The sequence below is a fragment of the Palaemon carinicauda genome, chromosome 16 (assembly GCF_036898095.1).
Source record: "Palaemon carinicauda isolate YSFRI2023 chromosome 16, ASM3689809v2, whole genome shotgun sequence".
NCBI classification, from domain to species: domain Eukaryota; kingdom Metazoa; phylum Arthropoda; class Malacostraca; order Decapoda; family Palaemonidae; genus Palaemon; species Palaemon carinicauda.
In genome coordinates, this window is record NC_090740.1 from 116,401,526 (window position 1) to 116,428,762 (window position 27,237).

General features: G+C 49.0%; 1 long non-coding RNA gene across 1 annotated transcript in view; it reads right to left on the reverse strand.

Moving 5' to 3' along the window:
* LOC137655108 (uncharacterized) overlaps positions 1-27,237 on the reverse strand; it is a 59,298-nt gene that overhangs the window by 10,781 nt on the left and 21,280 nt on the right. The window contains exon 2 of the long non-coding RNA XR_011046816.1: positions 6,377-6,536. This is a non-coding gene — a long non-coding RNA (uncharacterized lncRNA). The remainder of the gene's footprint in view (positions 1-6,376; positions 6,537-27,237) is intronic.

Sequence of the window (27,237 nt, forward strand, 5' to 3'; positions counted from 1 at the left end):
CCGCCGAAAGGCAATAAGACCGTTATTGCTGGAGAAGAGGCCTCAAGGGAAGAGGTATATCTCCCACGGCACCAACCACCTTAGACTCTTCACTTTGCCTGGGAGACCCCTGTGGATGACTATCGCAGATGACGTGACCTCCGTACCGCGACTGTAGCGGGTTGTCTCTTCTTGAGGAGGCGGCGTAGTGTCTCCAGGCATGAAGCCGAAGTGACGCCCCGGTTCGGGAGAGATGTCGCAGTGTGGTTGCTTGAGTAGTCTGCGCCGTGGGAGAAGCTCTCCCGGGAGTTCCGTTAGGGGAAGCAGAGGGTCCAGAAACCGTTCTGCGCATAGTCCCAGTGGAGCTCTCCCATTGAAAGGTTGACAGACAACCTGGTCTTGTTGAGACCCATTGTCCACAGACAAAAAGGAGGGAAGACGCAGGCGTCGAAGTTGTCCCACCATCACCGGAATGCATCTTGCCAGAGTCTCGGGGTCTGAGACTGGGGGGAAGAATAGCGGAAGCTTGAAGTTCCAAGCTGTCGCGATCAGGTCCCCCAGACCAGTACTTGCTGGTTACCCAAGGTCAAAGACCCCCAGGTACACTCTCTCTACGAGGCTCTGCTCGGATAGTCTGAGAGAACATTCCCCTGCCTGGAATGAGAGAGCCGATGGTGGTATTGAGAGAATCTCAATCATCCCGGTATCTCTACTGCAAGATGTAAAGGTGTGAAAATGCGTCCCCTGCTGGTTAGAATACGCCAGAATCATGAAGTCGACGCGCACGGGGCGACTCGGCAGGAGCTGTAGGATCTGTAGAGGGGCCAGACTAAGGCCCCTAAGCCTGCCTGAATGATGGAGAGGTATCCTTCAGGTCTTGACCATAGGCCTGGACCGGAACAAGCCTCCCCCTTTCCTTTTACGAGTCCGAGAACAGCATCAAGAATGTGGGGAAAGGACGAGAATATCCACTACCATCAAGAGGCTCCATAGGTCAACACCCATTGCAGGTCTAATAGTTCCGCTGGTTCCATAGGGGCCAGGAAGTCCGGTTAAACATTGCCTGAAGCCACCGGAACTTGGATCGCCCCACATGGAACTTATCCTGAGGCGACCGTTCGGACTATAGATGGGTCAATGAGGAAAGGAGAACTAGGAAACGTTCCAAGGTAGGGCTGAAAGCTCTGCTTGACTGAGAACAGGTACTGCGACTCTCCTCAGTCTTGCCACAGTCAACCGAAAGGAAGGCTCGGAGGATGTGGTAACAGAATCTGGCGTCCCCAGGTGGTCACCCATCCAAGTACCGACGTTGCTTAACCTCGCTGGACGGACGAGAAGCGGGGTTTCCAACGTGGTAAGGCCGTCGACTCAATATCATGGCCAGATACTCCAGATGTTGAGGCAGAGGAAGAGAAGGCTCCAAGTAAAATACCATGAGCCCACACTCATGGTAAGCGTCCGGAAGCTTGTCCCGGCGCTGAAGAAGGTCGAACCCGAGCCTACCGGAGTTGACCAGCCCTCCAAACCGCAGAGGAGGCGGAAGCCTGCACCTGAGCGGCCAAGAGGAAGGCAGGGAGAGTTCTCTGGGGAAACAAACCTGCTATGCCACGGCGGGATAGCCACACTGCATCATAAGCAGGAATACTTGCAGTCTAGGCTGAATTCGACGAGCACCCTGGAAGATGGATGGAATGGAAATTGAAAGTACCCGTCCTTCCGATCCAGGGTTTAAGGAGTCCTGTCGCCTCGTTACCAGTCTGATCGATTCTGCTGGTCTACGCTGGCTGAAGTTTGTTCGACAAACTTGATCAGGGCTGAGAGGTCGTCTAAGGACATCCCCTCTCAGATCCTTTCTTACAAGAAAGGATCGACTGAGGAGGCCGGGGGTGAAGCCGTCGATGATCCTAAGGAAGACCTTCGCCTAAGGTATGGATCATTCTGCCCAACCGGGCAACTCTGCTGACGCTATGGCATAGAGGTTCAGAGACACTGAATTCGCTGACAGAGACGGCAGGCGCGATATCCTTGGCTGATCACAGAGATTGTGCGGGAATGGGCATCGGGAAGCTGTCATTCGGATGAGTAACCTTAAGCATCCTCCCAGAGAAAAACCTGCAATCCTAGAGTTCGTGAACTCCTTTTAGGACTATGCCCCCCCGGGGGAGTCTCCCGTGCCATCTGTTCCTGACAGGAGGAAACTGCAATTGGACACCTTGTCCCAGTTGTCGTAGCCGATAACTTAGGCCGACGTGGTTGAAAGAAAAGGGCGCTGGAGCCCTGCAGAGTCTGGAAGAAAGCGCCTTGGAGGAGTGAAAACGGAAGTCGATTTCCTCCGCACAGCCGCTGTCTAAGTCTCTGTCCTTGGGCACAAACAAACTCTTCTCGAGGATGGAAGGATGTCTGAGGTCGTCGACCTCCACAGATGAGACACCCGAAGGAGGCCCTCAGTCAGCGCGTCCAGATGGTACAACATCGAGCTTGTCCGCAAGTTAGATACTTAACGACGAAAGGCCAAGGTGCCTGAGCTCAAGAGGAGGAAAGTACCCATGCTCTTCCTGTAGCTTCCTTGAACCAAACCTCGGGCCGTAACCGAGGAGGGAAAGAACCTGGTAAGCTCCCAGAGGAAGGGGTAAGCAGTCACCCCTTGTCCGATGGAGAAATCTCAAACGGAAAGCCCCCCCGCCAAAAATCCTTCCAGGGAATGACGGGGAAGGGCTAACCCAGGTTCAGGAAAGAGGAGTGTTGCTCAGATCTCCCTTAAGTTTCTCCTATTCTTGCAAGTGCCATGCTCTGCGTTTACGGGGTGAGGCCGTGTTCTGGAAATACACTCCAGAAGAACTCGCCAGGCTGGCCATGCTGCGAAAACCCCATTGGGAATCGTGGTCGCAATCGCCCTGGAGCTCGCGCGACGGTAATTCAAAGATTTTCGCGTGGGCGAACGTGGAAGCGCCCATGCGCGGTAACGCAAACGAAGGTGAGCGAAGGAGCGCAGAAGGAGGGCGAGCGTGGTAGGAAGGGCGAGAGCTGGTGGTCGGCGAGCGATAACCCATGGACGAGCAATGGATACTGCAAGAAATAAGCCGACGTTTGTGCGAAGAAACACTGTAGGTTCGCTCGACGGAACACCATCCGTCCGCGCGATGGAAAACCGTTGGTTCGCGTGTGGGCAAACATTGGAGAGCATGGGCGCGGACGCGCATGAGCGTAGACGTGCAGGCACGTGGGTGTGTGGGTGCGCAGGCGAATGGTCGCGCGGGCGCACAGGCAAGCGGTCGCGCAGGCGAGCGGTCGCGCAGGCGAGCGGTAGCGCGGGCGAACGGTCGCGCGGGCGAGCGGTCGTGAGGGTGGGCAGGTGGATGAGCGCGAGTCCGAGGCGGCGAACGCAAGCGTTAGCGCGATGGCGAGGAAACGCGCTGCCGCGTGGGCGAGGAAGACCGCTGGCGATATGGATCAACAAGCGATCGGTGGTGAGCTGGTGAGCGCTAACGCACAGGTTGGCGATGGCGCGTTGTGTTAGGCCGACGCGATGGTCGAGCAGCATGCGCAGGTGAGCGATCGTGCGTTGGCGTGCAATATGCGAAGGTGAGCGATCGCGAGCAGCATGTGAAGGAGGGCGGTCACGCGATGGCGAGCAGCCTCTGCAGATGGGCGGTCACGCGATGGCGAGCAGCCTCTGCAGGTGGGCGATCGCACGATGGCTCTCAGCATGTGCAGGGTCGCGCGATGGCGATCAGCATCCGCAGTTGAGGGTCACGCGATGGCGATCAGCATCCGCAGTTGAGGGTCGCCCGATGGCGATCAGCATCCGCAGTTGAGGGTCGCGCGATGGCGATCAGCATCCGCAGTTGAGGGTCGCCCGATGGCGATCAGCATCCGCAGTTGAGGGTCGCCCGATGGCGATCAGCATCCGCAGTTGAGGGTCGCCCGATGGCGATCAGCATCCGCAGTTGAGGGTCGCCCGATGGCGATCAGCATCCGCAGTTGAGGGTCGCGCGATGGCGATCAGCATCCGCAGTTGAGGGTCGCGCGATGGCGATCAGCATCCGCAGTTGAGGGTGGCGCGATGGCGATCAGCATGCGCAGGTGAGCTAGTAGCTGGCGAACCATGTTCCTTCAGAAGAGTTGGAGAACGTTGGCGTGCCGGCTGTAACACACGTGGGCGATCCGGAGATCGCCGAGAGACAGGTGATCGCTGGCGAGCTGATGATCGCTGGCGGGCTGATGATCGCTGACGAGCAGAAGGCTACGTGTGGAAGCCTGCGTATAGAAGAAGAGTCCTTGACCCCGACCTGAACCGAAGTTCTAGATCGCGAGGGCGAACGTGGGCGCACAGGGCGCGTAACAGGAACCAACAGGAACAGCAGGGATGATCATCATGAAAGCGCTGACTAACAGGAGAGCGCTGACTAACAGGAGAGCGCTGATGAGCAGAAGAGCGCCTGTACGCTAACACTGAGCAGGAGCAAACACAGCAGAAGGGCGCGCAGGGAAGCCCCGACACGCAAGGGAAGAACCCCCGTGGGAGGCAACCCTTTGCCCCGAAGGGATTGTTGTCCGCCGGGAGACTGATGTCCGTCGGAAGACCGCTGTCCGTCGGGAAGACCGTTGTCCGTCGAGAAGACCGTTGCCCGTCGGAAGACGAGATTAGACTGCTGTCCATTTGCACCAAGGCGGAAGATCGAGAAAAAGGAGTTGTAGGCTGCAAACGGAGATTCAAAAAGGCGCCTCAAGCACCCTTATAGGGAGATGAGAGGCCCTTACGACGAGGCGGACGGTGGGCCTTACGGCGAGGGAGGCCAACAGCAACAGCAACAGAAGAAACCTCCGAAGAGGAGTCTCTATGAGTGTACTCTCTCGCGAACGAAAGAGAAACACTTCGTAGAAGAGACTGGTCAGCAGTGACCTAAAAGGAGCAATCCTCCGAAGAGGAGCTCCTGCAGTTGCCCAGCCCCTTGAGCGAAACTGCAGGTGTGACCGCTCAGCACCAAGAGCATAGTCGCACGAAAAAAAGGCAAGAGGAGAACCCTCCATAAGGGGAAAAACTCAAGCCTGGACAGGAAAAACTTCCCTCGGAAGGAAAGTTACCTGCCCAAGGAGGCAAGCCTCCTGAGAGTTCTAAAATGAACTGGAGAGCTGTCGTCGTCACGGGATTACTTCCAGTAGAAGGAGACACGCCCCTGACGAAAACACAAGGGGGAGGCAGCAACAGCCGAATCCCCAGGACTCAACAAGACAGCTCACACCGTTGCCATATTACAGAAACGAACTAGATCGGTAACTGTAAAAAAAAAAAATAAAAAAAAAAACATTAGTACACATTCATTCCCCCGGGAAGGCTCCGAAGAGGAATCCCGAGGGAAAGGAAACAAGAATTACACAACAGGCACGTGCCCTCACAACCACTTACACTCACGGAAGGAGAGCTGTAACCAAAACAGAATTATAACAATTATAATTATGTAACTATGTAATTATGTAATTTAAAAATTAATGAACACTAAAGAAAGAACGAAAACCCCGAAAGGAATCGTTCTACAAAGCTGAAAAATCAACAAATACAATTAGATTCATAAACTAATTGAGACAAACGTACGGCGTAGCAACCCCCCCACACGGAAAGGAAGCTACAAGGGCGTAGTAACACGTAGTAAAAGGGTGAACGACCTCGAGAGAGAGAGAGAGAGAGAGAGAGAGAGAGAATTCTATACTCAAATATGTATACAAACATGAAAACATGTTTACATATATATTGAGTAAATGAAAAGTAAGCGATTAAGTAAAGACAAAACAAACAATGGCTGCCAAGAGAGGACCAAGACAGAGACGTCTGTCACAGTCCGAGCCAAAAGTGAAAGTGGGCATTCATCTGTGTGTGAGGGAGGGGAGGGGTAGCTAGCTACCACTCCCCTACCCCCCCGCTAACTAGCGCGGGGGTAATACACCCTCGTTAAATTCTAATGGCTCGCCATTTCAGCTGCGCTAAAAGGTAAACCCCTGTGTAAATAGCGTGGTTTGTATTTCGGTTACGGAACAAATAATTATTAAGGACCCCAGTGAGAGATTTGGTTTAGGATTTAGGTGGGACCAAAGAAACTAGTGTAATAAACCTTGCACTACAGCAGATATAAATGAATCACGCTAAAACTAATTTCAAAATAAATTATGTTTCTTGGGAAACTATGGTTTCCCCAATGGGGAAAATAGAGAAAAGTGAAGAAACAGGGACTTTAGTTAGCATAACCACACTCACATTACTTATCATATGATTCCTGGTCTTTCTCTTTATTTGCAAATGGATTTCAACTACCTGGAGTAGCCCATCCGATCTCAAAACTGATTCACAAGAAAGCCTATAATTAAAACATTGGTCATGTAACAAATTTAGATATTTTCTTACCCAAGTCTAGGAGATTGAAGACATGTCTTTTTCTGTAGCTGCAATGTTTATTAACTGGAGTCCACTTTCTACAGTTAGATGAAGGTCTTTCTATAGCCATGGGGACTATCAATGTAGTTGCTGCCTGCATGAAGCTGCGAATCTCGTTGTGCCTCTTGTCCTGTAAAATTAATATATTTGTATGTATAACTATAACATTCAAACATTAAAAAATGACATTTGGTATAAAAACTGACTTATAACTGATGTATTAGTTAAAATATGAGTTTCTTACTTCCCAATTAAGAACATGAATTATCTACATATCTGATCATAGTCCCTTGATGTTTTGGGTATATGCACCTGCATTAAGATCTACAAAGTTCAGAGTAATTAACAGAAGTGCACATACCCATCCAGCTTGATAAAATGTTTTCTCTTCAGCACAAGAATATCAATACTCTTTAATTAACTCCCAAGTGAATCATTAAGAAGCTTTTGGTCTCCTGCTTTATGTCACTACACATATACGCACCAGGTAAAGGTTTGCCTCTATTATACCTTTATCTCCCAAAATGACAAATTCGGAGATAATTTGTATTTTTCCTAACCATACAAACCTTAGCTTTTTACATTGGGTTTACCTTTTAGCGCAGCTGAAATGACGAGCCAATAGTTTTAACGAGGGTTAATTACCCCCCCCCCCCCGCTAGTTAGCGGGGGGTAGGGGAATGGTAGCTTGCTACCCCTCCCCCCCCCCCCACACACCGGTGACTTGCTTCACTTCACTTAGAGGTAGGACTTGACTTGGGGGTCAGGGATGGCGGTTAGAATTGAATATGTATAAATATAGGCATAATCAATTTATTTCTATTTGAACACGATGTTGTATGAATATTTATTCATATTTAGGTATAGTTAGAATTGAATATGCACAAATATAGGCACAATCAATTTATTTCTATTTGAACACTATGTTGTATGGATATTTATTCATATTTAGGCATAGTTAGAATTGAAAATGCATAAATATAGGCATAATCAATTTATTTCTATTTGAACACGATGTTGTATGGATATTTATCCATATTTATACATAGTTAGAATTAAATATATGCATAAATATAGGCATAGTTATGTTCATATATTTTTATTTGGACTTTCAAGAATAACTAATGAATAATACCAACGCAAATTCAAAGTGTCATTAAAGTAAGTACAGTTTACTTTGTATTCATGTTAAATCCTTTCCTTTACAGCAAAACAAGAGATTGGCCACCCGTGGTCTGAGTGAGCTCTGTCTGTAACGGAGCTCCGGTAACAATCCCCGGTACAAAGGTCCGTCATAGTGACAACGTGAACACCAGAGGAAAACTAATATTAACCTCAATGCTGATCGCCTGTACGATATCCGGTTAAGCCGGAGATTCGATGAAAAGGATCGTAATAACGATATTGTGATTATTTATGAAAAAGGGGTTCATACCCTGATTCTGATCGTCTGATTGATCTCTGTTTGTAACGGAGAACTAGTGACAAAGGTCCGTCATCGTGAAAACGTGATCCTCAGCGGTACGATAACATTCTCTAATACTGAATGTTTGTGTTATCTCCAGTGAAGCCGGAGATTCGATGAAAAAGGGACCGTAATAATGAAACTGTGAAGTCTTCATCGGTATCACATTGTTAACTCCGGTTCTGGCCGTCTGCTTGATCTCTGTTTGTACCGGAGATCCGGTAGCAAAGGCCCGTCACCGTGATATCGTGACCGTTCCCGGTACGATAACATTAACCTCAATGAATGATTGTGTTATCTCCCGTGAAGCCGGCCGTAACGGTGTAATTATGATCAAACATGACAAAGGTTCGTGTGTAAAAGGCTTCAGCCGGAGTCCGAGTGCCGGATTACACCGTTGCACTCCAAAAAATCTGCTCCTGAACGTTAACTAGTTCTCACCCAATGAGTATCCATATAGCGGAGCATAACTCAAGGCGGAGCTAAGCATAACTTCGGAGCTAAGGGTGTCGGTATAAAACGACCCCAATTAATGACTCATACACTAACGTACCTATTAATAGTGTTAGCTATATTAACAGTAACCACATCAATAAAAACGTTTATAATATTAAACGTACTATCATCAACTCTGATACTAAGAGGAGGCTTGAATAACTCGTGATCGTATAAAAACGGAGAACGGGAAATTCACCTCTCTTACTCGAGCTAACAAAGAAAACGAGAGAAGGAATAACTCATATCTGTAGAACAGGGAACGAGCAGTCTCTGTTTTCGCTCTAAAGGTTACATAATAAAAAACTAACATCACACAATAAAACAAGAACATTAATAAAATTGATTGCTTTTCTTAGTAATAACCAAGAACGAAGAATAACGTAACAAAAAAACAAGGATATAGTCTAAATCGAAGCCTCTGAGGCGAGAACAAACTAACAGACTAAATCGCTAAACTTTAATTCGCTATTCTTTAAATCGCTATTCTTCGTAGGTCCAAATTGGACTTGCAAGCAAATAAATACCATAGCAAAAATTAATGATAACAATAAAAGGCCATAAAACGTAAGTGATATAACCAAGATGACAGAGTACCAGATGGGCAAAATTAACTAGAATATTTACCGAAGCGAACATAACCCAAAATGGCTGCCGATACCTCGGCAAGACAATCGCTTCCAAAACTAAAAACCACCATATTGGAAACAGAACAAATGCCCGGTACTGTCAAAAGCTGCCAAAACAAACTATGGTACTTAACATTGGTAAGGGTGAAGTATCAACGTCAGTCATGTTGAATAAACGACAATCACTTCGAAAAACACTGGGCAAAACACTTATAAACTTTGCTGGCAAGTCCAACACAGAAGGATGACCTAGTGAGCGCGAGTGGTGGGTGTCGGTAGGGTAACCCAACTGTATTCTCTAGGGCCTGTCACGGCCCTCCCCCTTTGATGAAGGGATTATCTAAATGGAAGACAGCCTGTGAATAGTGTTTTACAAACGCCCTTGTTAGATATACGACACCAACAAGGTGCTCGCGCGAGGGTTGTAACCTCTGCATTCCATGCTTTTAATTTTCTCTGGTATATTTGGAAGATTTATATCAGAAAAAGTACAAAGAAGGACTTTTTCGCCGGCCGTCACAGGTTCGACCCAGAAATACAAATTATCTTCGAATTTGTCATTTGTTCCGTAACCGAAATACAAACCACGCTATTTACATTGGGTGACTTACCCCTTAGGAAGGGTGGAAAGTCCCCAGCCTTACTAACTTCGGCTTGCCCGGGGGCTCAATCCCTCAGTGAGCAGCACTAGAGAAAAGGAGCCCCTGTACCTCACAAGTTCCTAGCATCGCTAGGAACGAGTGGCCTACATTAGCAGTATGTGGAGGAGAGTGTGACTCGTCCTATGAAGTTGACCTTGAGACCTTCAGATAGGGATTCTATTATAGGACGTTCCCAATACCACCTCGTCAGGGTATGGGAGACGCAACAGTATTAAGCTTAATACTAGGAGCACAAAGAAGCATGGGTTACCTGCAGAGGTCGAGGTCAGCTATGCGAGGACCAGGATGCTGCTTCCCCAAAGAGAGGGGAGAATGAAGAAAGAAGTAAGGGTCAGACATACTCTTTCATTCACGCAGACTAAGACCGGGTAACAACGCCCTCAACCTACTGCTACTTGTCCAAAAAGGAGCCTGAGGTTAGACCAGCTGTTGTGCAGCCACCACAGGGCCGATATAAAACGTATCGAGGCTCCTGTGGGTCACGTCTTGCAGGTAGTGGGCTGTGAAGGTCATCTGACGCTTCCAGACCCCAGCTTGAAGTACCTGCGTCACAGAGAAGTTTCTCTTGAAGGCCAGGGATGTAGCAATACCCCTGACATCGTGTGCCCGAGGGCGACGTGACGGAGGTGGGTCCGGATTCAAGGCATGGTGGATAACCCTTCGAATCCAAGCTGAGATGGTGTTCCTGGTGACCCTCCTCTTAGTCCTGCCTGTGCTCACAAACAAAGCTCGCACTCGAGGACAGACTGCAGCCGTTCTCTTCAAGTAGTGCCTCAGACACCTCACTGGACATAGTAGCAGCTGGTCTGGGTCGCTTGTTACAGAACGGAGACTCGCGATCCTGAAAGAGTCGAACCGAGAATCCGGCACTCCAGGATTCTGAGTCTTGGCAACAAACTCAGGGACGAACCTGAACGTTACCTCCCCCCATCCCCTTGAATGGGCGATGTCGTACGAGAGACCATGAAGTTCACTAACCCGCTTGGCCGAAGCCAAAGCGAGTAGGAAAGCCGTCTTCCAAGACAGGTGGCGATCGGAGGCCTGGCGTAATGGTTCGAAGGGAGGTCTCTTAAGAGACCTGAGGACTCGAACCACGTTCCAAGGAGGAGGTCTCACTTCCGACTGGGGGCAGGTAAGCTCATAGCTACGTATGAGTAAAGAGAGTTCTAGCGATGAAGAAATATCCACGCCCTTCAGCCTGAAGGCCAAGCTTAAGGCTGAGCGATAGCCTTTCACTGCCGAGACAGAAAGGCGCATTTCTTCCCGCAGATAAACGAGGAAGTCCGCTATTGCTGGAATAGTGGCATCGAGTGGAGAGATACCCCTCCCACGACACCAACCACAAAAGACTCTCCACTTTGCTTGGTACACTCCCTCAGAGGACCTTCGCAGGTGCCGAGACATTCTCTCCGCAACCTGTTGCGAAAAGCCTCTCTCCGCGAGGAGACGCTGGATAGTCTCCAGGCGTGAAGCCGAAGCGAGGCTACGGCCTTGTGATGGACGCCGGAGTGGGATGTCTGAGAAGCTCGTGTCGTGGAGGGAGTTCCCTCGGGAGCTCCGTCAGGAGCTGCAGAAGGTCCGGGAACCATTCCGCGTGATGCCATAGCGGAGCTACCAGAGTCATCGAACAGTTGACCGATAGTCTGGTCCTGTTGAGCACCCTTCTCATCAGACAGAACGGTGGGAAGGCGTACACGTCGATGTTGTCCCACCGTTGCTGGAAAGCATCTTGCCAGAGTGCCTTGGGGTCCGGGACTGGGGAGCAGTACAGGGGCAGCTTGAAGTTCAATGCTGTCGCGAACAAGTCCACAGTCGGGGAACCCCACAAAGTCAGGACTTTGTTGGCTATCTGAGGATCCCAAGACAACTCGGTACTCACTATCTGCGAGGCCCTGCTCAGACTGTCGGCGAGCACATTCCTCTTGCCAGGAATGAAGCGAGCTGATAGTGTTATCGAGTGGATTTCGGTCCACCTCAGAGTCTCTACTGCAAGATGGGATAGCTGCTGCAAAAAAGTGCCTCCCTGCTTGTTGATATAAGCCACTACCATGGTGTTGTCGCTCATCACCACCACGGAGTGACCCGCCAGGGACCGTTGGAACTGCTGAAGAGCCAGAAAGACGGCCTTCAATTCTAGCAGGTTGATGTGTAGGCACTTTTCTGATTCTGACCAAACGCCTGAGGCCCTCTGGTTCAGAACGTGCGCCCCCCACCCTTCTTTTGACGCGTCCGAAAACAGAGTCAATTCCGGGGGGAGGACGAGAAGACTCACTCCCTTCCGAAGGTTCTCGTCGACCAGCCACCATCGCAAGTCCGTCTGTTCCAAAGACCTCATTGGGATCAGAATGTCCGGAGAATCGGATTCTTGATTCCACCGGGACTTGAGCCGCCACTGTAGGGATCTCATCCTGAGGCGGCTGTTTGGAACCAGACGAGCCAGGGAGGATAGGTGACCTAAGAGACGCAGCCACGACTGGGCAGGGAGCTCTTCTTGCCTGAGGGAGGGTTCCGCCACCCTCCTCAGCCTTGCTATCAGGTCGTCTGATGGAAAGGCTTTGTGGAGATTGGTGTCTATTAGCATGCCTAGATAAACCAGTCGTTGGGACGGCTGCAGAGAGGATTTCTCGAGGTTTACCACGATCCCCAGATCCTGGCAAAGATCCAGAAGCCTGTCTTGGTGCCGAAGAAGGGTCGACTCTGAGTCTGCTAGGACCAGCCAATCGTCCAGATAACGAAGGAGACGAATGCCGTTCCTGTGCGCCCAAGATGAAATCAGGCTGAACACTCTGGTGAACACCTGAGGAGCTGTGGAGAGACCGAAACACAGCACCTTGAACTGGTAGATCTTGTCGTCTAGGCAAAATCTCAGGTACTTCCTGGAAGACGGATGGATTGGGATCTGGAAGTACGCGTCCTTTAGATCCAGTGTGCACATGAAGTCTTGTGGTCTCACCGCAAGTCTGACCGTGTCTGCTGTCTCCATGCTGAACCGGGTTTGCTTGACAAACCCGTTCAGAGCTGAGAGGTTGATGACAGGTATCCAGCCTCCAGAAGCCTTCTTTACAAGAAAGAGTCGACTGAAAAAGCCTGGGGAGCCGTCGACAACCTCCTGGAGAGCACCCTTCTCGAGCATGGTCTCGACTTCGGCCCGAAGGGCCAGCCCCTTTGCCGATCCCGTGGCATAGGAGCTCAACGACACTGGATTCGCTGTCAGGGGAGGTTGAGATGTTGTGAACGGGACGCGATAGCCTTGGCCTATCACTGAGACCGTCCAAGCATCGGCCCCGTGTTGCTGCCATATGCGGACGCAACGCTGAAGGCATCCCCCCACAGGTGGACACGCAGGGGGACTGCCACCCCTAGGGCTTGCGGCCGCGGCCGCCACCCCTAGGAGTCTTGCCTCCCCTGGAGGACTTACCGCCCCTCTTAACCTTGGCTGGAAAGGGCTGGGGCTTAGACACCACCTTCTTAACTGCTGGTGTCTGTTTCAGAGCCTTACGAGGCTGCTGCTGCTGTTGCGGCGGAGCTGGAGGCTTATAGGGCCGAGCTGTAAGGGCCCTATGAAGGAGGGAGTCCGTGCTGGATTTCCTCCACCTCTCAGCCGTTCGCTCCATGTCCTGAGGCTCAAACAGGTTCTCCCCCAGAAGGGAAGCATGTCGGAGCCTACACACATCCACGGCGGGGACCTTCGGATGGAATCTCTCGGTCACAGCATCGCGCCGCTTCAACACCGAGTTGGCCCACAGGGTGGTAACCTGGTGCGCCAAAAACTTGATGGAGTGGGTTCCCGAGAGTAAGAAGGTCTCCAGGGCCTTCCTATTGTTCTCCTTGGACAAGTCCTCCGAGCGCAATAGGATGCCCAGAGTTCCAAGCCAAAAGTCCAGCCACGAAGTGGCCTGCATGGCACACTTAGCGACCTTTTCATGGCTAAGGATCTCTGCCGCCGAGAACGACACCTGCCGGGCAGAGAGCTTCTCAAAGGGAACTCCCTTCGCCAGCTCCTCCACAGAGTGATGGAGAGGAAGAGCGAGGCTGGCCTCACCCAAGATCTCGAAATACCTCCTCTGCTGAAGACGAGGAGGAAGGATGAGCTTGTTCCCGGCAGAGGAACGACTGGAGGAGGCAAGAATCGCAAGCTGAGCGTTGGCCCTAGCTCTGGCACTCTTCAGACCCCGAGACCAGGGCAGAGCAGCACTGGACTTAGGGGCCTTCCGAACGTCAAACACTTCATCTAAGATAGTGTCTTTGCCTTCACGGGGGGCGATCACGGGGTCCATAAGCCCGTTAAGTTGCCTTATCAGGCTCAGGACCTGCCAGAAGGCATGTTCGGATTCCTGCTGATCTCCTCCTTGCGGGCTGGCAGCTAAGTCTCCTGTCCCAGGAATCTCTTCCTGGGGTGAAGCATGGACGTTCCCCCGGGGAGCCGCGGGTTCCTGGCGAATCCTCGAAGATGATTTCGGGACGGTCTTGGAGTCCTTGGATTCCCTCCTGGGAGGGATACAGGATCCCAACAAAGAGGTTCGAGGAGCCCCTTCCTCACGAGACGACTCTCCTCCATGAAACGAAGTCTCCCCCCTTGGTGCCGAGGGGAAGACTACCGCTTCACTGGACTCACCCGAGGACGGAAACGCCTCGTCCACGGGAGAAGGAGAAAGCACTCGAGCAGGAGAAGGGGGCTTCGCGACAGACCTCTTGGGAACCAACTTAGCCCTGGGGGAAGTCACCACGAAGTCCACTCCTCTCTTTCTCTTCAGCGTAGGAGAGGCAGCCGTTGGTTTGTTGCCCTGATCGGCGAGTGCTGGTTTCATAACCCTCACTAACGCCCGCATCAGAGGACCAAACCAAGTCTGTTGCTCCACGGACACAGAGTCCGAAATCCTCGATGGAGGGAAAGGGATCGGGCGATCCTTTGGAGTGGACACCACAGTACCTGCCTGAAAAGAAGGGGGGGAAGAATGATGCACTAACTTCTACGCAGTGTCTTCCTTGTCCTGCAGTACAGGCCTGCGTTTGGGTGGAGGCGATCCCGAGCGCTGTCTAGGAACACGCGTTCCTGCTGCTACCACTGGCTGCGAAATTCGCCGCGAACGATGATCGCGCGAGGGCGAACGGTCGCGCGGGCGTGCAGGCGAGCGGTCGCGCAGGCGAGTGGGCGCGAGGGTGTACAGGTGAACGAGCGCGTGTCCGAGTCGGCGAACGAATGCGTTGGCACGATGGCGAGGGAACGCGTTGCCGCGTGGGCGAGGAAGGTCGCTGGCGGCGTAGATCAGCAGGCGATCGGTGGTGAGCTGGCGAACGCTGACGCGCAGGTGAGTGATGGCGCGTTGTCGCATGGTGATGTGTTGGCGAGCGATAGCGCGCAAGACGTGTAGGTGAATGATCGCGCGATGGCGAGCTAGTAGATGGCGAACCATGTCCTTCAAGAACCTCTGGTCGAAGAAGCGTTGGAGGTGATCGCTGGCGAGCAAGGGGGCGACGCGTGAGATCCTGTGAAGGAACAGGTGGCGCGGCGCGTTCACGAACAGGAAGATCGTAGGCGCGTGGGCGAACATGTGCTTTTGAAACACGCGCTGCGTAGACACAGGATGAGGATCGCGAGAGAGCTCAGGAGACTGATGGCGCGCAGGATGACCAACATGGACTGCAGGATGGTCAGAGACCACAGGAGAGCGCTGGCGAGCAGGAGGGCGATAATCCTCAAAAGAGCGCTGACGAGCAGGAGAGCGCCTGTGCGCTAACACTGCAGAAGGGCGAGCAGAAGAATGCTGGCGCGCTAAGCGCTCTTCAGGAACCACAGGCTGTAGGATGTCCTCAGGAGAGCGCTGACGAGGAGGGCGAACATCAGGAGAGAGCCGGCGAACAGGTGAGCGCTGACGAGCAGGAGAGCGTTGACGAGCAGGAGAGCGCTGACGAGTAGGAGAGCGCTGACGAGCAGGAGAGCGCCTGTGCGCTAACACTGCACGTGAAAGGGAAGAATCCCTTTGCCCCGATGGGACCGTTGCCCGTCGGGTGACGAGTTCCCCAGAAGGTGAAGTTCTAGCAGGAGTTGGAGAACGGTCTGCAGAGAGGTCCAAAGGAGCAGGAGCTGTAGGCTGAGTACGACGAGGAGAGTCCCCTTCGGAGGAAGAAGATCCAAAAAGGCGCCTCTTAACACCCTTATAAGAGGAAGGGAGGCCCTTGCGATGCAGCGGACGGTGAGCCTTACGGCGAAGGTGGCCACGGGGAAGATCATCAGGACCATCAGTCCTCCGAAAGGGAGTCTCAGTCAAGGCACTTCCCTTAGAGGGAAGCTGAACAGCAGAAGAGCTCGTAGGACTCACTTCCCCCTTCAAAGGATGTACGGAAGGGGGAGGAGAGCCGTCAGCACCATCATCCTCAACTGCACCTGCAGAGGATTGCCCAGCCCCGTCGGAGGCCTCTGCCACCACGACGTCGACGATAGACAGAGGGTCTACCTTTGCTACCGCTGGCGACTGCTTAACGGCGGCCCCCAACGAGACAAGGTCAATCAAGGCGACCCTGAAGGGCAAGCCCTTAAGCCCCAGGGAAGCCCAAATCTGTAAGAGATCATCGTTAGACAATGAATTATCAACAACCTCCCTCGGAGGAGGAGGAGGGGGAACCGCCCCGCTATGGGAGGCGACGCCCTCTCCCCCACCCAAGGTCGGGAAACAGAACTAGGGCCTGCGCTACCACTCGGCCGACTCTCCTTAGGAGCCGGACGAGGGGGAGCTTCGGAGGAGGTTTGGGCGGCGAAAGAAGAGTCCCGAGAACCTTCCTCTTTCAAGGCAACCCCCGAAGGAGAACGGTCACTCTTGGACTTCTTCTTACGCCGGCGGCCAAACCTCTCCCAATGGGAGGAAGACAACTCCCTACACATGTTTTCCTGGTCACACCGTCGGCCCCGACACTGAGGGCAAAGGGTGTGAGGATCCGTCTCCAAGGCCGACATAAAGGTCCCACAAGGGCGGCCGGCAACACCAGGGCACGTACGCATAGTAAAGATAATAATAATAATCGGTAGTCAACTTCAAACACACACACAAGCTGTAGTAAAGAAAAAGCAGAAAAAAGATTAAAGGCTGTCAACGAGAACGATGGACAGACACGTCTGTTCATCGCCGAGCCAAAAGTGAAGTGAAGCAAGTCACCGGTGTGAGGGGGGGGGGGGGAGGGGTAGCAAGCTACCCTTCCCCTACCCCCCGCTAACTAGCGCGGGGGTAATTAACCCTCGTTAAAACTATTGGCTCGTCATTTCAGCTGCGCTAAAAGGTAAACCCAATGTAAATAGCGTGGTTTGTATTTCGGTTACGGAACAAGTTGGTTTTATCTAGTCAAGATTATGGGTGATACAGTCATGCCTAAAGAAAAGCTGAAGGAAATGATTCAGTAAGCAGTTTTTTGCCTCACCTCTGTATGAACTCTTTCCATTTAAGTTCTTTTAAAAGTTACCTTCACTGTATGGCTATAACTTGAAGTCTACATAGTCATGACTTTCATGTATTCAAGTATAACATAGCTCAAAGGATAAACCCATGTGTTGGGAAACTGGTATAGATCAGAATTTTTAGCAAACCTCAGATGTTACATCTTGCTTTTTTAGGGCACAATTTTGGCATAATTCAGACATAGTGGAACTTTAGACAAGGTTATACAGATGGAAAAAAAAAACATGTAGGAACATATTCATAAAAATTTTCAGTTTAATTCCGTTGGTTTTAATATGTAAGGACTACATCAGAAAAAAACTTCCACAAGTAATTGTAAATACCAACGAGCAATAAGACACTATCACCTTCCCAAACATCAAGATTAAACTTTGGAGAGGACATTGCTGTTCGCATTTTTATTGACTTATACAAAAACACATAAACAGTCTTGTACACAAACAGTCCTGTACACAATCATATCTCATGGGAAATAATTATTTACCATGATATTAATGCATCATAAGTACTGTACCCTTTTTACTTCATACTGTATATATTTAAGCAAATTGTTCACCTTGACAATATCGATTCTTTCTTTCTTTGTCTGCATCTTTTCCCACTTTTATGTGGGGTTGATGTTTCTGGCCAGCGTTCTCCATCTACCTCTGTTCCACACTTCATCACCGGTTAATTCTAATCTCACAATCTCCACTGGCCATATTGGTTTTGGCTATTTTTTCATGGCTGGATGCCTTTCCTGCCGCCAACCGTCCCCATTTACTCAACACTAACAATGCCAGTACCAGACTCAGAAATCAACATTTATAAAAATAAATAATATTTTTTACCTCATGCTTTATGCAGAATTTTTATAAATAAAACATAATCATGATCTGTGAGTCTTCTTAAACTACTTTGTTATTAACTTTTATCATATAATACTAGCTTGCTTACGCTTTCTAAGCATATAAAACCTTTCAAAATTGAATTGAGCCACGTATGAGGTAAACTGGAACTGTTTGTAACCTCTGTCAGTAAGGCCCAAGCTTCCTAATTGAATCAATTTAAGGCTTTCCTTTATCGTTGCCAAAGGCTGTAGATCATCTTAGGTTGGGAATCATACTAGTCGGGTAGGAATTAAAGGATCCTACGGGATAGTTTAAGGAATTAGAGGAGCTTATAGGTTAGTTTGAGGAATTAGAGGAGCTTATAGGTTAGTTTGAGAATTAGAGGAGCTTGTGGGTTAGTTTGAGGAATTTGATGAGCTTGTGGGTTAGCTTAAGGAATCAGAGGAAATTGTAAAAGCTAAAAGGTTAAAGGTGTCTGGTCTCATTTCCAGTTTCATCAAAATAGATGCTCACTAGAATGTCAGCTGGGCAAGTCCGACCCACCACTGCAGTGTCCAGCCACAGCTGTGGCCTCCCTAGTAAATAGCTTAAACTCACGGTCCCAGGTGGGGATCAGTCTGTTGCTATGCGAATTCTAGGCGAACACATTACCACTGTACTAGGCAGGAGGCTAGGTTAGTTTGAGGGATTAGAGGAGCTTTTAGATTAGTTAAGAGGAATTAGAGGAGCTTGTAAATTAACTTGAGGAATTAGAGGAGCCTGTGAATAAACTTAAGGAATTAGAGGAGTTTGTAGGTTAGTTAGATGAATTAGAGGAGCTTTAAGATTAGTTAGAGCAATTAGAGAAGCTTATCAATTAACTTAAGTTATTAGAGGAGCTTGTTGGCTATTTTGAGGAGTTAGAGAAGCTTGATGGTTAGCTTAAGGAATTAGAGAAACTTTTAGGTTAGTTTGAGGAATTAGAGAAGCTCGTAGCTTAGCTTATGGAATTAGAGGAACTTTCAGGTTAGTTTGAGGAATTAGAGGAACTTGTAGGTTAGCTTAAGGAATTAGAGGAACTTTTAGGTTAGTTTGAGGAATTAGAGGAACTTGTAGGTTAGCTTAAGGAATTAGAGATACTTTTTGGTTAGTTTGAGGAATTAAAGGAACTTGTAGGTTAGCTTGAGTAATTAGAGATAATTTTTTGGTTAGTTTGAGGAATTATGATATTTTAATTATAAAATAAATTTTTGAATATACTTACCCGGTAAATATATAATAGCTGCTACTCAGCGGCTCGACAGAAAACACACTCAAAAACTCGCGAGCGATCGCTATGAAGGTTGCGGGTGTGCCCACCAGCGCCACTATCGGCCAGATACCACTCTTGCATGTAAACAAACCCTTCAATTCTTCTCGTCCCGCTGCGTCTCTATTGGGGAGGAAGGGAGGGCCTTTAATTTATATATTCACCGGGTAAGTATATTCAAAAATTTATTTTATAATTAAAATATCATTTTTAAATATTTAACTTAGCCGGTGAATATATAATAGCTGATTCACACCCAAAGCGGTGGGTAGACCAGAGTTAATTAAGTTTACAGCGTATATGCTAAGAGTTTTTGACAGTTATCAATATAACAAAACCAAAATATATAGGTACCTGGTAAGGAAGTTGACTTAGACGATTACTCTGCCTTATAAGTCTGTCTTCCTCACGAAGCCCAGCGATCCTCTTAGGATGCTGAAAGACTCCCAGGAGCTGAAGTATTAAGGGCTGCAACCCATACAACAGGACCTCATCAAACCCTTAATCTGGGCGCTCTCAAGAAATGACTTTGACCACCCGCCAAATCAATCAGGATGCGAAAGGCTTCTTAGCCTTCCGTACAACCCAAAAAAACAATATTAAAAACATTTCAAGAGACAGATTAAAAAGGATATTGGAATTAGGGTAATGTAGTGGTAGAACCCTCACCCACTACTGCACTCGCTGCAACGAATGGACCCAGTCAGTATGTAGCAGTCCTCATAAAGAGTCTGGACATCTTTTAAGTAAAATGACGCGAACACTGACTTGCTTCTCCAAAAAGTCGCGTCCATAATACTTTGCAGAGATTTGTTTTGCTTGAAGGCCACGGAGGTTGCTATATCTCTAACTTCGTGCGTCTTAACCTTAAGCAAACATCGGTCTTTCTCATTCAAGTGAGAATGAGCTTCTCGTATTAAAAATGATATTTCAATTATAAAATAAATTTTTGAATATACTTACCCGGTGAATATATAGCTGCAACTCTGTTGCTCGACAGACAAAAAACTGTACAAAAAAAAACTCGCCAGCGATCGCTATACAGGTTGCGGGTGTGCCCATCAGCGCCAGCTGTCGGCCAGATACCAAGCTCCATGTAAACAAAGACTCAATTTTCTCCTCGTCCCACTGCGTCTCTATTGGGGAGGAAGGGAGGGTCATTTAATTTATATATTCACCGGGTAAGTATATTTAAAAATTTATTTTATAATTAAAATATCATTTTTAAATATTTAACTTAGCCGGTGAATATATAGCTGATTCACACCCAGGATGGTGGGTAGAGACCAGTAAAATATGTTTACATTTTATGAGCTAAGAGTTTTTATTTAATTTTGGAAGTTATCAAAATAACAAAAACAAAATAAATAGGTACCTGGTAAGGAAGCCGACTTGTACGATTACTCTGCCTTATAAGTACGTCTTCCTTACGGAGCCTCGCGATCCTCTTAGGATGCTGATAGACCCCTAGGAGCTGAAGTATCAAGGGCTGCAACCCATACAACAGGACCTCATCAAACCCCTAATCTGGGCGCTCTCAAGAAATGACTTTGACCACCCGCCAAATCAACCAGGATGCGAAAGGCTTCTTAGCCTTCCGGACAACCCATAAAAACAACATTAAAAACATTTCAAGAGACAGATTAAAAGGATATGGAATTAGGGAATTGTAGTGGTTCAGCCCTCACCCACTACTGCACTCGCTGCTACGAATGGTCCCAGTGTGTAGCAGTTCTCGTAAAGAGACTGGACATCCTTTAGATAAAAAGACGCGAACACTGACTTGCTTCTCCAATAGGTTGCGTCCATTATACTTCGCAGAGATCTATTTTGCTTAAAGGCCACGGAAGTTGCTACAGCTCTAACTTCGTGCGTCTTCACCTTAAGCAAACCTTGGTCTTCCTCACTCAGATGTGAATGAGCTTCTCGTATTAACAATCTGATAAAGTATGATAAAGCATTCTTTGACATAGGCAAAGATGGTTTCTTAACTGAACACCATAAAGCTTCAGATTGGCCTCGTAAAGGTTTGGTACGCTTTAAATAGAACTTAAGAGCTCTAACAGGGCATAAGACTCTTTCTAGTTCATTGCCTACGATCTCCGATAAGCTGGGAATATCGAAAGATTTAGGCCAAGGCCGAGAAGGCAGCTCATTTTTGGCTAGAAAACCAAGTTGCAGCGAACAGGTGGCTTTTTCTGATGAAAATCCGATGTTCTTGCTGAAGGCATGAATCTCACTGACTCTTTTAGCCGAGGCTAAGCATACCAGGAAAAGAGTCTTTAGAGTGAGATCTTTCAGGGAGGCTGATTGTAACGGCTCAAACCTGTCTGACATGAGGAATCTTAGCACCACGTCTAAATTCCATCCAGGGGTAGCCAAACGACGCTCCTTGGTGGTCTCAAAAGACTTAAGGAGGTCTTGAAGATCTTTATTGTTGGAAAGATCTAAGCCTCTATGCCGGAAGACTGATGCCAACATGCTTCTGTAGCCCTTGATAGTGGGAGCTGAAAGGGATCGTCCTTTTCTCAGGTATAAGAGAAAATCAGCTATTTGAGCTAAAGAGGTACTGGTCGAGGATACAGAAACTGACTTGCACCAGTCTCGGAAGACTTCCCACTTCGACTGGTAGACTCTAATGGTGGACGCTCTCCTTGCTCTAGCAATCGCACTGGCTGCCTCCTTCGAAAAGCCTCTAGCTCTCGAGAGTCTTTCGATAGTCTGAAGGCAGTCAGACGAAGAGCGAGGAGGCTTTGGTGTACCTTCTTTACGTGAGGCTGACGTAGAAGGTCCACCCTTAGAGGAAGACTTCTGGGAACGTCTACTAGCCATCGAAGTACCTCGGTGAACCATTCTCTCGCGGGCCAGAGGGGAGCAACTAACGTCAACCTTGTCCCTTCGTGAGAGGCGAACTTCTGCAGTACCTTGTTGACAATCTTGAACGGTGGGAATGCGTAGAGATCCAGATGTGACCAATCTAGGAGGAAGGCATCTATATGTATTGCTGCTGGGTCCGGGACTGGGGAGCAATAGATTGGAAGCCTCTTGGTCAGCGAGGTTGCAAAGAGATCTATGGTTGGTTGGCCCCAAGTGGCCCAAAGTCTCTTGCACACATCCTTGTGGAGGGTCCATTCTGTTGGAATTACTTGCCCTTTCCGACTAAGACAATCTGCTATGACATTCAAGTTGCCTTGGATGAACCTCGTTACTAGGGAGATGTCTTGACCTTTTGACCAGATGAGCAGGTCCCTTGCGATCTCGTACAACGTCAGTGAGTGGGTACCTCCTTGTTTGGAGATGTACGCCAAGGCCGTGGTGTTGTCCGAGTTTACTTCCAACACTTTGCCTCGAAGGAGATACTCGAAGCTTTTCAAGGCCAGATGAACTGCCAACAGCTTCTTGCAGTTGATATGCAAGCTCCTCTGACTCGAGTTCCACAGACCTGAGCATTCCCGACCGTCCAGTGTCGCGCCCCAGCCCAAGTCCGATGCGTCCGAGAAGAGAACGTGGTGGGGAGTCTGAACAGCCAGGGGAAGACCCTCTCTTAGGTTGATATTGTCCTTCCACCAAGTCAGACAAGACTTTATCTTTCCGGAAATCGGGATCGAGACCGCTTCTAGCGTCTTGTCCTTTTTCCAGTGAAAAGCCAGATGGTATTGAAGAGGACGGAGGTGTAGTCTTCCTAGTGATACAAACTGTTCCAGGGATGACAGCGTCCCCACCAGACTCATCCACAGCCTGACTGAGCAGCATTCCTTCTTCAGCATCTTCTGGATGGATAGCAGGGCTTGATCTATTCTGGGGGCTGATCGTCTTGTTGTTCAGCAACGTCCTCATCAGAGGGTTCCTCATCCGAAAACTGATGAGGAAACGGCAACGGAGTGGGCAACGTCTGGCTCGCTGAGTCCGGTCGCACTGGTGCATGCGTGACGGAGCCGGACGCGACGTCATGGAACTGCTGCACAGTCTGTGAACTGTCAACAACCATGGGTGCGCGAGGAAGCACAGCATCCACCCGAGACTGTCTAGACCGTCTGGGTTGTGCAGTCAACACCATACCGGGTTGCTGAGGTTGACGCACCGCGTCAAAACAAGTCACCTCTGCTGGTTGTTGAAAGTCCTGAACGTCAACAACCACCTCCGAGCGTCGCTTAACGTCAACCTGCGGCTGGCAACCCACACTGGGTCGCATCGGTGGAGGAACCACCTCAACTGGTAGACGCGAGAAGGTTACCTCAGCGTCAACAGGACGCACAACCGACCGGTTGGAAGGTTGTTGGCCAGAAGGTTCGGCAGCAACCTTCTCCGCATTAAAGTCCTCTATCAAGGACGCAAGCTTGGACTGCATGTCTTGCAGCAAAGCCCATTTAGGGTCTACGGGAGCAGGTGCGGCAACAAACGGGGTTAGCGACTGAGGCGGTACCGCTTTCCATCCCTGAAAGCCTTGTTTATGCATGACATAATTGTACAGCAAAACTTCAAAGGCTCGAAAACAGCTGTGAAGTTGACCTGTAAAAAACTTGGAGCGTCTCCTGGCCAGGCGCCAGGGAGAGTCTACGAGATTTGAGAAGTCTATCTGGGCAGAGGCATGAACTCCCAAGCCGAGAACTTCTCTCGTGTCATATCAGACTCTCGCTCTATAAGCCAATTTAAAAGAAGGGAAAGCAAAGGCTGTATTCCCCAAACTCCTCCTGGTGACAAACCAGTCGCCTAGCAAACGTAAAGCTCTCTCGGAGAGCGAGAGAGCACTAGCTTATAAACAACGGCTTCGAAGTAGCTAGGCCTAGTGTAAGCTCTGACGTTTAGGCGAACGAGGAGCAGCAGTTACAAAAAGATCCGGACAAAGATCCTTAAAAAAATCATCATGATTTAATTAAAGTCCATAGAGGGCTAAGCAGCTTTAGGCTCCTCTCCATCTGACAGAGTCCTCAAGGGAATATCAGTAGGAGGGGGAACAGCAACTTCCTCATCTACAGGAACCTTGTCCGATAAAAGCTGAGTCTCAAGCAAGGGAGAGACCTACCGTGGTGGCAATGCTTTACAAGCAGAGTCCACACGCACTGGTGCATTAGTAGCGGACCAGGACGCAACGTCATGTAACTGCTTGACAGTCTGTGAACTGTCAACAACTGAACTGTCAACAACAACAGGTGCGTGAGGACGCACAGCGTCCACTCGAGACTGCTTTGACTGCCTAGACTGAGCAGTCAAAACAACTCTAGAATGCGGAGGTTGACGCACAGCGTCAAAACAAGTCAACTCCGATTGTTAGCGAACGTCCTGAACGTCAACAGGAGCATCAGCAAGTGGCCTAACGTCCAAATGTGGCTGAAAATCCACACGAGACCGCATCGAGTGTGGTTCTAAACAACCTGACTGACGTGACTTAGCTACGCCAACGTCAACAGGAAGCACAAAGGAACGTTAGGTTGGCTGAAAGCCAGGATATCGATGAGATAAACGGCTAGACTCAACAGACTAATCGGCAGAATAGTCTTCCATAAGGGAGGCAAGCATATTCTGCATGTCTTGCCGTACAACCCATTAAGGATCAACGGAAATGGTTGTGGTAAGAGACGAGGGTAACGTCTGTGACCGCAACACTTTGCCAACAAAAAAGACTCTCGGAGTCTGTGTTACGCTTTTGTTAGGCGGCGAGCAGTTTTCCGATGACTGCATAGGGTCAGAGCTGTCCTAATGGTTGCAACCAGGACGCTGGACCTGTCCTGAAAGGACTGACTTTCGCTTAAGGGCTTCGAAACCTTGTTACAGGTTTCTTATGCGAAAAGCCTTCGGATGACGAGGAGAAAAAACGTCTCTCTCGCCTTATGGTAGGGGAGATCTTGGTAAGATACACACGATACCATAGAGGGAAACGTCTGTTCGTTGATCAAGGCCTCTCGAACCCATAAGTCGTTCGACATTACTTCTCCCCTGGGTTTGGGAGCTTGCAAGAGGTCCCGGACTAGGTGAACGACAGGCACGAACAGACGAACCCTCGGACGCAACACTGTGTAACACTTTGCGCAATATCACTTTATCACTTTGATTTTCTGTTTTGCACTTATTTCACTGAAATCGAAACTTTTACTGATTTCTACCTGAAGCACGCAATTCTACCCTCATCAAAAGGTAGTAATTGCGAGATCAGTCGTATAATGCAAGCTCATTAATACCAGCAAAAAACAGAAATGTTATTTTCATTAGTAAAATAAATTTTTGAATATACTTACCCGATGATCATGTAGCTGTCAACTCCGTTGCCCGACAGAAATCTACGGTCGGGATACGCCAGCGATCGCTATCCAGGTGGGGGTGTACACAACAGCGCCATCTGTGGTCAGGTACTCAAGTACTTCTTGTCAACAAGACCTCAATTTTCTCCTCGGTCCACTGGTTCTCTATGGGGAGGAAGGGCGGGTCCTTTAAATCATGATCATCGGGTAAGTATATTCAAAAATTTATTTTACTAATGAAAATAACATTTTTCAATATTAATCTTACCCGATGATCATGTAGCTGATTCACACCCAGGGTGGTGGGTGGAGTCCAGCATACATGTTAACAAAGAAGCTAAGTATCCCGTATTTCATTTTATTAGTTATTCAAAATAACAAATATAAAATAAATAAGTACCTGGTAAGGAAGTCGACTTGAACCATTACTCTGCCTTTATTAAGTACGTCTCCCTTACTGAGCGTAGCGGTCCTCTTAGGATGCTGAACGACTCTTAGGTGCTGAAGTATAAAGGGCTGCAACCCATACTAAAGGACCTCATCACAACCTCTAACCTAGGCGCTTCTCAAGAAAGAATTGACCACCCGCCAAATCAACAAGGATGTGGAAGGCTTCTTAGCCGACCGTACAACCCAAAAACAACAATAAAAAGTATTCAAGAGAAAGGTTAAAAAGGTTATGGGATTATAGGAATGTAGTGGCTGAGCCCTCACCTACTACTGCACTCGCTGCTACGAATGGTCCCAGGGTGTAGCAGTTCTCGTAAAGAGACTGGACATCTTTGAGATAGAATGATGCGAACACTGACTTGCTTCTCCAATAGGTTGCATCCATAACACTCTGCAGAGAACGGTTCTGTTTGAAGGCCACTGAAGTAGCCACAGCTCTCACTTCATGTGTCCTTACCTTCAGCAAAGCAAGGTCTTCTTCCTTCAGATGAGAATGAGCTTCTCTAATCAGAAGCCTGATGTAGTAAGAAACTGCGTTCTTAGACATTGGTAGCGAAGGCTTCTTAACAGCACACCATAAAACTTCTGATTGTCCTCGTAAAGGTTTTGACCTTTTTAGATAGTACCTAAGAGCTCTGACTGGGCAAAGTACTCTCTCCAGTTCGTTCCCCACCAAGTTGGACAGGCTAGGGATCTCGAACGATTTAGGCCAAGGACGTGAAGGAAGCTCGTTTTTAGCCAAAAAACCGAGCTGCAAGGAACATGTAGCCGTTTCCGATGTGAAACCTATGTTCCTGCTGAAGGCATGGATCTCACTTACTCTTTTAGCTGTTGCTAGGCATACGAGGAAAAGAGTTTTTAATGTGAGGTCCTTAAAAGAGGCTGATTGGAGCGGTTCAAATCTAGATGACATAAGGAACCTTAGGACCACGTCTAGATTCCAGCCTGGAGTGGACAACCGACGTTCCTTAGAGGTCTCAAAAGACCTAAGGAGGTCCTGTAGATCTTTGTTGGTGGAAAGATCCAAGCCTCTGTGGCGGAAAACCGCTGCCAACATACTTCTGTAACCCTTGATCGTAGGAGCTGATAGGGATCTAACGTTCCTTAGATGTAACAGGAAGTCAGCAATCTGGGTTACAGTGGTACTGGTTGAGGAAACTGCATTGGCCTTGCACCAGCTTCGGAAGACTTCCCATTTAGATTGATAGACTCTGAGAGTGGATGTTCTCCTTGCTCTGGCAATCGCTCTGGCTGCCTCCTTCGAAAAGCCTCTAGCTCTTGAGAGTCTTTCGATAGTCTGAAGGCAGTCAGACGAAGAGCGTGGAGGT